General features: G+C 50.5%; 1 protein-coding gene across 12 annotated transcripts in view; it reads right to left on the bottom strand.

Moving 5' to 3' along the window:
• PIK3CD (phosphatidylinositol-4,5-bisphosphate 3-kinase catalytic subunit delta) overlaps positions 1-15,791 on the bottom strand; it is a 61,950-nt gene that overhangs the window by 35,399 nt on the left and 10,760 nt on the right. For 6 of the 12 annotated variants that reach the window (XM_070385202.1, XM_070385203.1, XM_070385201.1 and 3 more), the window contains exon 2: positions 5,904-5,967. The exons of 3 other annotated variants lie outside the window; for them this stretch is intronic. The gene's annotated coding sequence lies outside the window, so the exon portion shown is untranslated. Of the gene's footprint in view, positions 1-1,145; positions 1,311-4,198; positions 4,439-5,903; positions 5,968-15,791 lie in introns of those variants that run through there. 3 more of the 12 variants (XM_070385194.1, XM_070385197.1, XM_070385192.1) reach the window with 2 other exon arrangements.

The following is a 15,791-nucleotide window of genomic DNA, read 5'->3' as shown; positions in this document are numbered from 1 at the left end:
ATTCCAGCAGCAGGACATGACGCTTCCCCCTCACTCCCCAGCTGGTTTCTCCTGCCTGGAACCCACTGAGTTCCTGAAGAGCAAGAAACCTAAACCATTGACTTCTTCTCCATGAGACAAAACGCCCAATTCTAGGAAGCTGTTGGAAAAGATGCCACCCCAAGGTCCAAGCTGGAATTCTCCCTGCTGCCAGCCTAACCCCTGGAAGGATACCCCGTGGACCCTGCTGCAGGGTTCGGATGGTCCCTCCACTCAGCATCCAGGGTAGGATGGTAAGGACTTCCCAGAGCACAGCCACCAGAGAAAGGTGAGATCAGCGACAAGAACTAAGAAAGAAATAACTTGCATCACTGACCAAAGAAGCTAATTAACAAGAGGACAAAAAAACAGCAGCTCAGTCACATGGAAATGAGACTCGATCAGAGCAAAAGCACTTTCAAAACGAGAAAGGACGAAGCAGAAAACGCGATGGAGCAGAGAGAAAGGAGGGTTAGAGAAGGCAAGGAAGGGACTGGTCCTTAGGAATTCAGGTCAGGGAACAGGGAGCCGGGACAGAATTCACAAGAGGGCGGCCAGGGAGGAGGTGCGTTTTTCTCTCTGGCCCTCAACACCGTCCGGGACCTCAGGAGCCGGGTCTGCTGCCCTCTAGCCCTCTGGGTTCAAGGGCAAAGCTTTGGGAGGCATCGCTGCGAAAGGACGGAGCGCAGGATGCTCCGTCCCGAATCGGGGGCAGGGGGAGGGGAAGGCGCGCGCGGCTATTGCTCGGTCCCTGACAAGTAAACATCTTGCCCTGAACAGGCGCGCGTCCCCGTCCGGAGCCCGGCGGAGGGCCCTGCTCATTCCCACCAAGGGCGGCAGCGGGACACCCCGGATTCCCGGCCCCCCGGAGGCATCAAAGGGAGGCAATAAAACGGGAAAAGGAGACTATGAACCAGTCCACGCCAGAGAAGCACAACGCGAGCGCGGCCCGCTGCCTCGGCCTCCGCAGCGGGGTCGGGTGCGCCCCGGAACGCGCTCTCCTCCCCCAGCCCCCGCACCCCCGGAACGGGATCGCCCCTCGCGGACAAAGCCCGGCGCTGGGCGGGGTGGGGCGTGACCGGGGGGCACTCGGACCCCGCAGACGCCCGCACAGGTGGGCTCCGTACCGGGTGTTGGTGCCGGGGGCGGAGCCCGGTCTCCCTGGAGACTGTTGCCCAGGGGACGCGGCGGGCGGGTCCCGGAGCGACGGGAGGGCGCGAGCCTCCGGGCGGCGGCGCGGAGCCCGCGGGGGCCTGAGGGCAGGCCCGCGGCGCGGAGCCGGTGAGCGGGGCATCCGCGAGGGGCGCGGCCCTGGGCGGGGCCCGGACAACGGGCGGGCGCGGGCAGGGCCAGGGGGCGGGGCGTCCCGGAGGCGGGGCGGGGCCAGCCGAGGCGCGGGCACCGTCGGCAAATTCTCACAGTCCCAGCTGGGCGAAGCTCTGGAGCGCAGACGTGCGCTCTGCGCCTTGCGGACGCCGCCGCAAATCCTCCCCGAGCCCCGCTGCTCCCCGTGGGCGGGTGGGGCTGCGCCTGGAGCTCGGGGACCCCTGACAGCTTGCGCTCGCTGCCTCCGGCCCCCCTTTCTGCCGGTAACCAGAGGATAGAAAATGCCACCTGCAAAGTAAGCGAGGGAGGGCCGTCCGCCAGACAGCTCGGGTTCCCAGGGAATCATCAGAAAGGGCGGGGCACCGGGCCCGTGTCACTTGTCAGGAGCCTGGGTCACCAGAGTAAACTGGCTCAAATCCAGCGCGCGGACTATTGTCCAGCCGCTGGACCCCCTTTTCCATCGGAGTTCCTCTCACAAGTCCCATTTAGAAAATAAATGGGTTAACTCGGGACTGTCACGATACATCTATTCATTAAGATGAACTAAGCGTGCAGGCAGAGCCTGTCTGAGACAGCGCGGTAATCCCCACGCACTTCGTTCTAGATGCTATCCAGGCATCACCTTGTAAGGTGGGCATTGTTCTCCTTCCAGTTGTAAATAATGCAGAATCTCAGAGGGCAGGGAACCTCACTACCACCCCCCACCACACACACACACTTCCGCACCCAATCCCACAGCCTCTTAGAGCTTTAGGACCACTTTGGATAGGTACCAGGTTCATACAGTTCTTGCCCTGCAACGTCCCAGGTCCCCTCGAATGCTCTTTGGAGTTCATCGCCCGGAACTTAAACCTCGGCCACAGTGGAGCGCAAACGGCGGAGGAGAGTGTGAGGTTCAGAGTGACCCCAGCGTGTCCCACCCCTGGGGCGGAAGAAAGCGGCCTGAGCGGCATTCCACCTCCACCGAGGGTTCCAGGTGAGGCGCCCAAGGGAGGCCCGCCTGTCCGAGCCCAAGGAGCCTCCCTCCATCCCAGAGCCTGGGAAAAGGGCAGGAGAAACACTCCAACAGAAGTTCCCGGGAATCTTGAAGAAGCCTGGGATGCGCGGACCAGGCGAACCAGTCCTGGGAAGCCCCGGGGCTCTCGGCGATCTCTGCGTACTGTCCCCAGCACCCCTGTCAGGGCCGTGGGTGAAGAGAAGGGGTTCAGGATAGGAGGATCTCCCTCAGTATCCCGTCACCGGATGTCACACATGCGTACACTCGCATGCACGTTCACACACATACACACACACTCGGGCACAGTTACGTAAACTGACACACACACAATGATGCGGAAAGTCATATGGTGGTGGTGGTTTAGTCGCTAAGTCGTGTCCCACTCTTTGCGACCCCATGGACTGTAACCCGCCAGACTTCTCTGTCCATGGGACTCTCCAGGCAAGAATACTGGAGTGGGTTGCCATTTCCTTCTCCTCCTTCTACATAAACTGACACACACAATTATGCTCAAAGTCACATAAACCTGTACAAATACTCAGGGACCGAAGGTACACACACAAACACACACTCACATAATTACTGTATGTCAACCCACAATCACACAGCCGCGGAGACCACAGACACACACGCACTAGCGCGCATTCACACTGAACCGCACTCTTTATCCACACAGCGCTGCGAGCTGTGCACTTGGCCGACAATCTATGGAGAGGGCGGAGCCTGGCCGCTGGGTGGGAACAACCCCGCACCCAACCCAGGGCGCCACTGGCAAGCTTCCACCTCCACTCCTGCTCCTCCTTGCAGCCCCAGACAGTACGCTCGTGGATGGGACCTGGACTCACCCCGAGGAGAGAGGCGTTCCCAGTGGGGGCAGGGGCGGAGGTCGGTAGGACCGCCCTTAATGCACAGAATCGGGGTTTCCCAGGATGAAGTATAAGCCTCAGGGTCACACTTGGACTTTGGATGGGCAAACATGCAGGGAGGGGTTCTCTGACAGGCATCCTGACTGGGGAGGGGTAGTATCCCTAACAAGCCTCAACCAGGAAAGGATAATGACCCCCTAAGGCCAGGCAACAGAAGAGATTTTCCAAGTAGCTGACAGGTGTTGGCGGGTCCCTTCGGCACCGTGGGTGCCCTTCTCCCTAGGGGCCCTGTGGTGCAGACTTCCTTTCTCTCCAGCCTGGGTTTGATTGAAAGTCAACCTCAAAGCAAGGTCCCCATTAACAATGTTCAAATGAGGGTATTATTTTCCTCTGGAGCCAGGAGAAAAACCCAGGATTCTTCGAAATGGCAAAAGTCACAGAAGTCATCCCGCATGTATTTACAAATGTCCTGGAACTGCACTGACAAATTCTAGAAAGATACAGCATGCAATCAGCTGTTTGGGAGATAATTAAGTGAATTAATACAGACACGTGGAAAGTCTCTAGGACAGTGCCTGGTGTGTGGTATATGAAATGCTCAGATATGTTTTCTCTCACAGAGATCTGCAACCCAGTAGTTAGTGGCAGAGAGGGAAGAAAAATCAAAGTGTCCGATCTGGTTCCAAGTTCGGATATATTAACTCCTTTCTGAAATATAAGTGAGGAATTGGCAACCCACTCCAGTATTTTTGCCTGGAGAATCCCCATGGACAGAGGAGGCTGGCAGACTACAGTCCACGGGGTCGCAAGAGTCGGACATGACTTAGGAGGCTGGGAGGCTACAGTCCACGGGGTCGCAAGAGTCGGACATGACTTAGCAACTAAACCACCACCACCAGACCACCATAAAGAAATTAGTTAGGTGGATCAAGAAATTAGTTTCACCATTGTTATAAAGAATAAGGAAATTAGAGTCCCACTTCTCTACTACCTATTGCCAAAAGCTGTTGCTGTTGTCGCTCAGTCGAGTCCAACTCTTTGCAACCCCATGGACTGCCGCACACCAGGCTTCCTTGTCCTTGACTAACTCCTGGAGTCTGCCCAAACTCATGTCCACTGAGTCAGTGATGCCATCCAGCCATCTCCTCTTTATAAGTTCCTGAGCTTGCAGCAAGAGATCAGATGAGCCTCTGGTCCCACCTGCAAGAGCCCCTTGTCACATTCAGCAGGCCTGGAAGAGGAAGAGGATTTGCTCCATGAGTCAGTCACTCCTTCTGCGCCCTGTCCTGACATTTCTACGTAAGCTGACTGTGATGAAATGTCAGCTTCTCTCTGCTGCCCACACATATCCCAACCTTCAACCTTCCTGGAATTCTGCTTGTCTCTCCCTTTTCAAACCTGGCCCTCAGCATTGCAAGGGCTCAGAGTATGTCAACCCCAGATATGCCACTTTGGCATATTGATTATTTGACATTAAAAGGAGTTGAGAAACAGCCAGTGCAAAAAGGACACTCTGAACCTTCTTTGTCCCCTAAAACCAGGAAATAAATCTTCCACGTGAAAGGTACCTTCCCTGCACCAAGGGGAAAAAGACATCCCTAAATCACCAGAGGCAGGGAATTTAGGGGCAAGGGGCTTCCTTGACAGGTCAAGTGAAGAATCCACCTGCCAAGGCAGGAGACACAGGAGACGTGGGTTTGATCCCTGGGCTGGGAAGATCCCCTGGAGGAGGAAATGGCAACCCACTCCAGTATTCTTGCCTGGGAAATCCCATGGACAGAGGAGCCTGGTGGGCTACAGTCCAGAGGGTTGCAAAGAGTCAGACATGACTGAGCACGAGCATGGACAGATGGAGGCTGTATAAGCAGACCTTGTTAACTTCTTCACCATCTTACCACCCCTAGTCCAAACCCCTTGTCTTGTCAATTCATAAACTGTCTCTTTGTCTTAAAGGTATAGACAAAGAAATCTGGTGTCTTCTGTGAGTCTCCTGTCTTTGGAGGGGGGGGCTTTCGTACATATGTATGTATTTAAATTTGTTTTTCTCCTGTTACTCTTTTTATTACAGGGCAGGTAGGAGGGGTCTCAGCCAGGAACTTAGAAGGGTAGAAGGAAAATTATTTTTCTTTCTCTATAGCATTTTTAGATGTGGTCAGATAAGAAAGCTGAGTAGGAGTACTTCCCTGGTGGCTCAGTGGTAAAGAATCCGCCTGCCAATGCAGGAAACACAGGTTCAATCCCTGGTCCCAGAAGATCCCCCATGCTATGGAGCAATTAAGCCTGTGAGCCACAGGTACTGAGCCCACATGCCCTAGAGCCCATGCTCTGCAACAGGAGAAACTGCTGCAATGTGAAGCCCAAGCACCACAACTAGAGAGGAGCCCCCAGTCACCATAACTAGAGCAACAAAGACCCAGCACCATAACTAGAGCAACAAAAATAAATAAATAATTTTTGTTTAAAGGGACACAGTTGTATTATATATAAAAAAGAAAGTTGAGTAGGGCTAAGACAAGAAAGGCTATACTAAAAAAAAAAAAAAAGATGAAACTAACAACCAAAAAAAAAAAAAAGTTAAATGCTTGTTTTAAGTTCTATTAGGAAAAACAAGATGATTCTGGAAAATAATCCTCCTCAAAAGGAGGAGACAGTTTCCACAGTTTTGTTTTGTTTTTTAAATTTGTTTATTTACTTACTTTTGGCCGCACCGTGAAGCAGATGGGATCTTAGTTTCTCAACCAGGGACTGGACTCAAGCCCCCTGCAATGGAAGCACCGCGTCTTAACCACCAGCCTGCCAGGGAAGTCCCTCCACGATTATTCACATAATTCCCCCATCCTTCGGTTCCCTTGATCCCTTTACTCTCTAAGCACAAGAAATGAAGGAACGTAATTACAGGAGTGTCTGCCTCCTGCTCTCCTGCCACTTTTACAGATTTTCATTAATCTTTGAGACTCTCACCCCCAGATCACTCAAAAAGTGGTTCATCTGTAGTTAAAAAGCAAAGTTAATTAGAATTTTGAAGCTTGTTTCTTTCTTTTGCCAATTCCCCAAGCTTAGACCAAAAAAGTGTGCCTGAGCTGAGGCTTCCAGAGTCTGTGACCTCGAGGGGAGGGGCATTAAGGGAGGGGAGGCACAGATTTTTAAAAATGATGGTCATGTGTGCAGTGCTCATTCTGACAAGTGTCAACCCAAAAGTGGGCTTTCCAGGTGGCACTAGTGGTAAAGAACCCAGCTGTCAATGCAGGAGACATTAGAGACAAAGATTCAATTCCTGGGTTGGGAAGATCCCTCAAAGGCGGGCGTGGCAACCCACTCCAGTACTCTTGCCTGGAGAATCCCATGGACAGAGGGGCCTGGCGGCCTACAGCCCATAGGATCACAAAGAGTCTGACACGACTGAAGTGACTGAGCACACATGCAACCGAAAGCATTCTTGGTTGAAGGGTCTCCTGGTGAGACGTGGGAGCGCCAGCCCCGGAGTTAGACCAGGATTTGGATGAGTTTCCTGATCTCTCCAGAGCTGTTTCTTTGGTAAAAAGAAGATCCTGCAGGACTTCGCTGGGGGTGCAGTGGATAAGAATCTGCTTGCCAATGCAAGGGACACCGGTTCGATCCCTGGTCTGGGAGAATTCCACTCACCACAGAGCAACTAAGCCCGTGCACCACAACTACTGAGCTACACAACTGAGCTACACAACGACAGGCTCTAGAGCCTGTGCTCCACAACAGAAGAAGCCACCGCAACGAGAAGCCTGCAGGCTGCAACCAAGAGGTACCCCCACTCGCCGCATCTAGAGAAAGCCTGTGCAAACCAACAGAGACCCTGTGCAGCCAAAAACAAAACTAAATAAAAAAGAGGAAGATCTAGCAGACAGTGTCAACGTGGCAAGTGGAGGTAAGGAGCACTGGGACAGCACAGGTTGAGGGCTTCTGGCCAGGCCTCGCGGTGGGCACCTGGTTATACCCTGTTTTCCATCGTGGTTTCCTGTGAGTCTTAGGTTTCCAATTCTAGCATGTGATTCTTGTGGAAGGACAGGATGTCACAGATTTTTTTATACACTTTAGAGTAGAAAAATTATTCCTCTGTTTGTGGGAAAAGGTCAGTTGTGAATTTTCATTCCGAGAAAATTAGAGTAAGGGGATAAACAGGGTGCCTGGAACAACAGCGGATTGTGTGAATCACACATCAAAGAACGTGAAAGACACCCTGGGGACTCAGGAAACTGACCTTCTCGAAGCTTCTTGTGAAAACTCTAGATGCATTTGAGAAGCCGCGAGGGTAAGAAAATTCACCCAAGAGCCAGGGAATTTTTAAAAGTTGGGTCCAAACTTGAAAATGGTAAAATGAATGAATCTGGCAATATTAGACTTTAACATATCTGCAAGGCTGCAGCTTAAGATTGTTTCTTTAAGATAGGGGGCAGAGGGCTTGTGCAAGTCACACAATAAGATCCGCAGCAGTCAGTACTGAGAGATACAGCAGAGGGAACGGCCGCTAATATTTTCTGGCCCATACAACACGCCAGTCATTGTGCTCAATGTTTTCAAATTTACCATGAAGCTTTTAAAACATGGCGGCCAGTCCTCATAGGAAAGGCATCTATTGGTATGTCTTCTTCCCTTAAATCTGGGTCGGGGGGACTTCCCTAGCGGTCCAGAGGTTAAGACTCTGTGCTTTCACTGCAGGGGGGCACAAGTTTGATCCCTGATCAAGGAACTAAGATCCCACATGCCACATGGTGTGGCAAAAATATATATATATATATATATATATCTAGGGAGGCCTTTTGACTTCCTTGAGCAAGAGTATATAGTAGGAGTGATGCTGAATGACTTCAGAGCTGAGCCCATAAATGGCCATAAATGGCTTCCAGCTAGGTTTGGAGTCAAGCAGCAATGCTTGTTCTCAGAGTTCTGACCATCAGGCAAGTGTGGCCCAGAGCCACCATGCTGTGCGGAAGCCCAAGCTAGAAAGAGAAGCCGGTGTAGGCACTCGGGTTGACAGTCCCATAGGAGCCCAGCCTCTGAGTCAGCCCCATCCAGGCAACTGGAGGAGTGAAGACACTTCCAGGTGGGACTTCCCTGTTGGTCCAGTGGTTGAGAATCTGCCTTGCAATGCAGGGGCCGTGGGTTTGATCCCGGGTTGGGGTATTGAGATCCCACATACCAAGAAGCAACTAGGCTGTGCACTACAACTACTGAGCCTGTGCACCACAGCTAGACAAGCACTGCAGTGACTGATCCCGCACACCAAAGATCTTATGTGCTGCAACTAAGACCCAACACAACCAAAAAAATATATAACCTGAAAAAAAAATTTTTTTTAAAGGAAGAAACTTCCAGGTGATTCCAGCCCCCAGGTGTTCAAGTAATCAGCTGACCTTTGAGAGCCTTCCCCACTGACCCCAGACATCACAAAACACACCCAAGCTGGCCTGTCAAGCCCTATCTGAGTTCCTGGCCCATAGAATCCATGCTTATAATAAAACAGTTGCTGCTTTATAGCTCTAAATCCAGTGTGATTCGTGCAGCAATGCGTACCTGGAACTTTATCTCATTAAGTCCTAAAACAACCCCACAAGGTAGTTATTATCATAATCTCCTTAAGGAAACTGGGGCCCAAGACTTACCCAAACCTACACAGTAAATGGCAGAGCAGGAAGCTGAAACCACAAGACCAACAACTAAAGCTGCTTCAGCTGCTTCTCACAGCGAATCATCTGCCTTTTATAGGACACTAGGCTGGATTTTTTTTTTTTTTTTTTGACCACCCCTTGGAGCATGTAGGATCTCAGTTCCCCTAACAGGGATGGAACCTACACCCCCTGCCTTGCAAGCCCGAGGTCTTAACCACTGAACTGTCTCAATTTTTTAATGCATGATATGTGCCCATTTGGGGCTTCCCTGGTGGCTCAGACAGTCAAGAGTCTGCCTGCAACGCAGGAGACCTGGGTTCGATCCCTGGGTCGGGAAGATCCCCTGGAGAAGGGAATGGCAACCCACTCCAGTATTCTTGCCTGGAGAATCCCATGGATGGAGGAGCCTGGCGGGCTACAGTCCATGGGGTTGCACAGAGCTGGACAGGACTGAGCGACAGGACACACACATTGTGCCCATTTTATTGTGACCCAAGCCCACCCCTCAAGACCATCTTATGGGGGACTTCCCTGGTAATCCAGAGCCTAAGACTCCATGATCCCAATGCCGGGAACCCAGCTTCAATCCCTAGTCAGGGAACTAGATCCCATATGCTGCAACTAAGAGTTCACATGGAGCAACTAAAAGATGCTGCATGCTGAAACTAGACCAGGCACAGCCAGAGAAGTAAATGAAAAATTTAAAACAGGCGATCTTATAGGCCACCTGCAATGAGGGGTCTCTGCAACTGTTAGGTGGTATGACCCAGTGCCCTGCTGGGAGGTGGTCAAAACCAAGGGGGTGGGTCCTAGGCCTGTTCTATTGAACACCCCTTTTTGATGACAAGAATGAAAGGAAATTCAAGAACTGGCTCACTCATCGACAGAAATGCAAACAGAATTTACAGATACCTGGAGAAAGAAGTCTGTAAAATATATTCTAACAGAAGTGGGTAAATCTGGTAGAAACAAGTACAATGTAATTACATTCAAGCTCCCTAATCAGAAATACAGAGTAGGGAGGAAGGGAAGAGGCCTCAAGAGAGAACGGCATCCAGAGAACTCAGGGCTGACCCAACATTCATTCAGAGTCAGCACTGTAAGCCCTTCACGAAGGAGCCAACGGGGTCCTGGATTTCCTAAGGACCTCTCTCTATTTGAAACTATACCCAGATACTTGCCCCTCCTGGTATTCAAACCTTTGTGGAGTCCCCAATCATATTTGATGCTTTTGAACTGTGGTGCTGGAGAAGATTCTTGAGAGTCCCTTGGACAGCAAGCAGATCAAACCAGTCAATCCTAAAGGAAATTGACCCTGAACATTCATTGGAAGACTGATACTGAAGCTGAAGCTCCAATACTTTGGCCACGATGCACAGAGCCAGCTCATTAGAAAAGACCCTAATGCTGAGAAAGATTGAAGGCAGAAGGAGAAGGGGGTGACAGAGCATGAGATGGTTGGATGGCATCATCGATTCAATGGACATGAGTCTGAGCAAACTCCAGGGCATAGTGAAGGACAGGGAGATCTGGCATGCTGCAGTCCATGGGGTCACAAAGAGTCGGACACAGCTGAGCGACTGAACAACAACAACACCCATATTACAGCATGGTTGGTCTACAGAATATGGCAGAGTGATGCCAGGTCACCTTGGAGATTGGGTTATAAAAGAACATGGGGCTTCAATCTTGGGCAATCTTTGGTCTTTTTTTTTTTAATCTTTTATCTTTCTCTCATCTTTATCTCTTGGCTAAGCCAGCAACCAAGTTATACGGGCACTTAAGCTATCCTGTGAAGAAGCCCACATGGCAAGGAACTGAGGTATCAAAACCTTGGCAGGTATCTCCAGCCACTTACACCTGCAGCCCCAGCTGCTCCCTGCTTCTGACCCACAGAAACTGTAAGATAGCATTTGTTGTTTAAGCTGCTAATTTTTTCATTTTGTTTTGTATTTTTAATAATTTTATTTATTAATTTCTGGTTGTGCTGGGTCTTCATTGCTGCTGGGGCTTTTCTCTAGTTGTGGCGCACAGGCTTCCCATTGAAGTGGCTTCTCTTGTTGTGGGACACAGGCTCTAGGGCACGAAGGCTTCAGTAGTTGCAATGTGTGGGCTCAGTAGTTGTGGCTCCCAGGCTCTAGAGCACAGGCTCAGTAGTTGTGGAGCAATGGATTAGTTGACCCACAGCATGCGGGATCTTCCCAGACCAGGGATCGAACCCATGTCTCCTGCACTGGCAGGTGGATTCTTTAGCGCTGAGTCACTAGGGAAGCCCTAAGCTGCTAAGTTTTGGGGTAACTTGTCACACAGCAGTAGATAACGAATACACTGATGGCTGCGGTGTTCACTATGTGGCCTAGCACCTGCTCCAGGCTTAGTATAGCAGAGGCTCCATCGATACCTGTGACTGAACAGTCAGTACAAACAACTCCTCCACTGTAATAATGAGTCAGAGACATTCCTAAAGAAGTGGCAACAGGCCAAGTGAAAGAAGCCAGACACAGAAGACCACATCCTGTGTGATTCCATGTGTATAACATGTCCAGAAGAGGCAAGTTCATAGAAACAGAAAGTAGAGCAGTGGTTGCCAGGGCTGCAAGGGGTTGAGGAGAAATGGAGAGTGATTGCTAGTGAATACAAGGTTTCGCTTTTGAATAATTAAAACGTAACTCCAATACTTTGGCCACTTAATGAGAAGAGAAGATTCATTGGAAAAGACCCTGATGCTGGGAAAGATCAAGGGCAGGAGAAGGGGGTGACAGAGAAGGAGGTGGTTGGATGGCATCACCAATTCAATGGACATGGGTTCAGGTGGACTCCAGGAGATAGTGAAGGACAGGGAAGCCTGGCGTGCTACAGTCCATGGGGTTTCAAAGAGTCAGACATGAGTTAGCAACTGAACAACAGCTACAAGATTTCTTTTTGAGTGATAAAAATGTTCTATAACAGGTTAAAGCAATGGTTGCACAATTCTGTGACTATATTAAAAAATACTGAATTGTGTACATTAAAAGAATTTTATGGCATGTGAATTATATCTCAATAAAGCTTGTTATGTTCTAGAAGTGGGAGAGGAAACCAGGTGAGGTCACTGTCCCAAGTCAGAAGTGGCACGAGGGAGGCTGGCCCCCCGTAGGACTGGGGAAAGCGTTGGGGTGCTTCAAGTGGAGGGGCCCCCTTCATACCTGGAGCAGAGGACATGGGAAGGTCTCAGGAAGGCTAACCGTTGCCATTCAGTGAAAAGGTGTCTGTATACTCATCCTACAGGGTTTCAAGCCGCCTGGAGCCCAATATCTGGGGCCTGGACATGGCCCTGACTTCCTGTTCCCTACAGACCATCCCACCCACGCATGGTTGACACCCAGCTCTACCGGGAAGGCCTCTCCACCTGCCCTTCATGCAGAAGGGGTGACCACAAAGCCACAGGCTGCAACTTCTTAAAGGACAGAGTGGCCTCCACAAATGAGGTGATCCTACAGCAGAGTTACCCAGTGATGCAGGAAAGCCGGTCCTGGATGAAAGGCAAAACAAGCCGTGAATTTAGAGCAAAGAAAAAGACTTAAACGGCACCGAGTACACTGGTACATAGTATCTAAGAGGTGGTCGATTTACTGGAAATAGAAACAGCTTCAAAGCAGACTTTGAACACATGGTGGGGCAAGTGTGTCTCACGGAGGCCTCTGGGAGGTCGGAATCTTTCGTCTCTTTCTGGCTTCTGAGGTTGGTTTCAGAGTCAAAAGCTGGCGGTCGGACCCAAACAGCTCTTCACCGCACCCTCCCAGACTCTAGGATAAACTTGGGGACCTCTATGAGCCTGATGAAAGTATACATACAAATGGTCTCCTAGGAGCTTTTTTCTGGGGAGAAGGTCTGTGATTTTTCAACAGATTTTCAAAAAGATTTAAAATCTGGGACTGCCCTAGCAGTCCAGTGGTTAAGAATCCAGGCTTCCCCTGCAGGGGGCACAGGTTCAATCCCTGGTTGGGGAACCTAAGATCCCACATGCCAAAAAAAAAAAAAGGATTTAAAAATCTGAAAAAGGTTAGAAACCATTGAGTAGTGAAGCTGTAGGGCAGGTTTTATTAATAAACTTTTCATAACTAGCTTGTATGGATTCTGTGCAATTAAATATATATAGTATACACACACACTTATAAAACATATAGCACATATATTAAAAATGTGCACATGCATAATCTAGGAAAATCACAGCCTATAATATCCAGAAGATGTAGACCACCCCAATCTCAAGACCCCCAAGAAATTAATATCTTTTAAAACTGCAGGGCTTTCCTGGTGGCTCAATGGTAAAGAATCCATCTGCCAGTTCAGGACACGCAGATTCCATCCCTAATCCAGGAAGATCCTGTATGCCTTGGATCAGGCAACTAAGCTAGGGTGCCACAGCCACTGAGCCTGTGCTCTAGTGCCCAGGAACTACAACTACCGAGCTCATATGCCACAACTACCAAAACCCGAGCACCTAGAGCCTGTGCTCTGCAACAAGCGAAACCACCGCAGTGAGAGGCCTGCACACCGCAACTAGAGAGTAGCCCCTGCTTGCTGCAACTGGAGAAAAGCCCATGCAGCAGCGAAGACCCAGTACAGACAAAAATAAATAAATAAAAAAACAACTCTGCAAACTCAACTTCATCTCTCCTGTCCTGACCCCAAACGAATTACACACACACACACACACACTTTCAGGGTGGCAGTGGAGATGGCTTCCCCTCCTAAGGGTCTCAGCCACTTGGCAGTGTACTCCATTCTCCTAGGCTCCCTTCCCTAGGCTCAGCCTCCAACCTCCTCCTTCCCCACTCAGCCACAGGTTTGCACGTCCTTCTCTCCTGTTGTTAGGAAACCCCAGATCTGAAGACAACCTGTAAGCCTCAGGGACCACAGAGAACTCTGAACGTCTCATTCCATCACCCATCTCATTCCACCTCTCCTTGGCAGATGCTCTCTACGTCTCCTTCTACTTCCAGGTCTCCAGGCTGCTTCTCCCCAGGAATCTACCAGATAGGTTCAAAACAATAGCTGCAGGTCTTCCCTGGTGGTCCAGTGGCTAAGCCACCATGCTGTCAATGCAGGGGGCCCGGGTTTAATCCCTGGTCAGGGAACTAGATTCCACGTGCTGTAACTAAGAGTTCACATGTTGCAAATAAAGACAGCGTGTGCCTCAACTAAGACCTGCCAAAGCCAAATAAATAAATAAACATTAAAACAACAACAGCCTCTTCATCAGTTGTCAAGCCCATCTCTGGGGCTACAGCAAGGATCGCCCCATCACTAAGCACCTGTCACGAGCCAGCACATTTTAGGTGCCTTACGTCCGTTTTTGCATTTAATCATCACAAGAAGCCCCTACGGCAGGCCTTCTGTTTCATGAAGGAGGAGGGTGAGGCTCGAGGAGGTGACGTTGCACAGCTAGTGATGGGAGAGGCAGACGTGAACCGGGTTGACCCCCGAGCCCTGCTCTCACCACTGAACCATACTCCCTTTCCTGGGTGTGCAGAGGAACCAGATTTGGGCCACGGGTCAAGAAGACACTTGAGTCCTGTTGCCATGACTGTGTCACCCATTAGGTTGAGGACCCTTGGGTGGACTTCCCACGAAAGGCTCAAGGAAGAAATTGGGCAAGGAAGAAATTGAGGTTGCAGAGGTCGGGCCCTGCTTCCGCTGGACAGAGGGCTGAATGGGCACTACCTGGGCAGACTGGGGTGGGCTGGGTACCAGAAGCTGCATCCTCCTGGCACCTCTCTCTGTAGAGGAGCAGAACCCAGGAGGCCAGTTCCACCGAGACAAGGACTGCAAGAACAGAAAGGCTGTCTGGACCCCAAGTTAGCCTGGAGACAGAGGGAATCGGTGAGAACAGGGCGGGGATGACCCTCTGCACAGCTGATGGGCTCCCAGAGGCCTCAGCCCTCCTCCCACCTGGGATCCAGGTTCCCCTCCTGGGCAATAAGGGGGCACATTTGGAGACAGCACAGGACAGGGGTGAGGAGCAAGCTCTGCCGCTTCCTTTCTGAGTAATACCTAGATAAGTTACTAAACCTCTTTGTGCCTCAGTTCCCCCTTCTGTAAAACACAGATCATGAGAGTGCTTCAAAGAAGAAATTAGTATTTGGGGGACTTCCCTGGTGTTGTTGAAGCTGAAGCTCCAGTGCATTGGCCACCTGATGAGAAGAGCTGACTCATTGGAAAAGACCCTGATACTGGGAAAGATGGAAGGCAAAGGGAGAAGTGGGTGGCAGAGGATGAGATGGTTAGATAGCATCACACACTCAGTGAACATGAATTTCAGCAAATGCTGGGAGATAGTGAAGGACAGAGGAGCCTGGCGGGCTGTAGTCTGTGGCTTCATAAAGAGTAGGACACGACTTAGCTACTGACAACAACAACAACTGGTGGTCCAGTGACTAAAACTCTTACTCTCAATGCAGAAGGGTTCGATCCCTGTTCGGGGAACAAGATCCTACATGCACAACTAAAGACCTGGCGTAGCCAAATAAATAAATAAATAAGTTAGTATTTTCAAAGTGCCCAGAATACCATGTAGCACAGAGTAGGTGCTACAAAAGTGTTTGTTTTTATTGTTATTAAAAGATGTGGCAAGCTAGACTAAGGTGGCAATTCAGAGCTGGCCAATAGCAAGGCTCATTGGTATAAATACTGCTAAAGAAACTAGTGTGAAAGATCCCTTTTCTGGAGCTTGTTGTGCTCCTCAGGGTGAGGGGCTGGTGTCTTTGAGATGGGAGTTCTAGGTCAAACTCCGCCTCTCACCCAGGCTCTGTGATTCTGCCGTCTTCCCCCATCTCCCCCGCCCCCCGACCTCTCTGTAGCAGAATTGGGGATTTGTGCTCACCATTCCCTCTTCAAGACACCTTGACTGATGGTCTCATCGTGCTGACGACTCAGGATACCAGGCTGCAGGTTTGGTCTCTG

This window comes from Bos mutus, chromosome 16, assembly GCF_027580195.1.
Source record: "Bos mutus isolate GX-2022 chromosome 16, NWIPB_WYAK_1.1, whole genome shotgun sequence".
NCBI classification, from domain to species: Eukaryota; Metazoa; Chordata; class Mammalia; order Artiodactyla; family Bovidae; genus Bos; species Bos mutus.
This window is presented reverse-complemented; position numbering and strand designations above follow the sequence as displayed.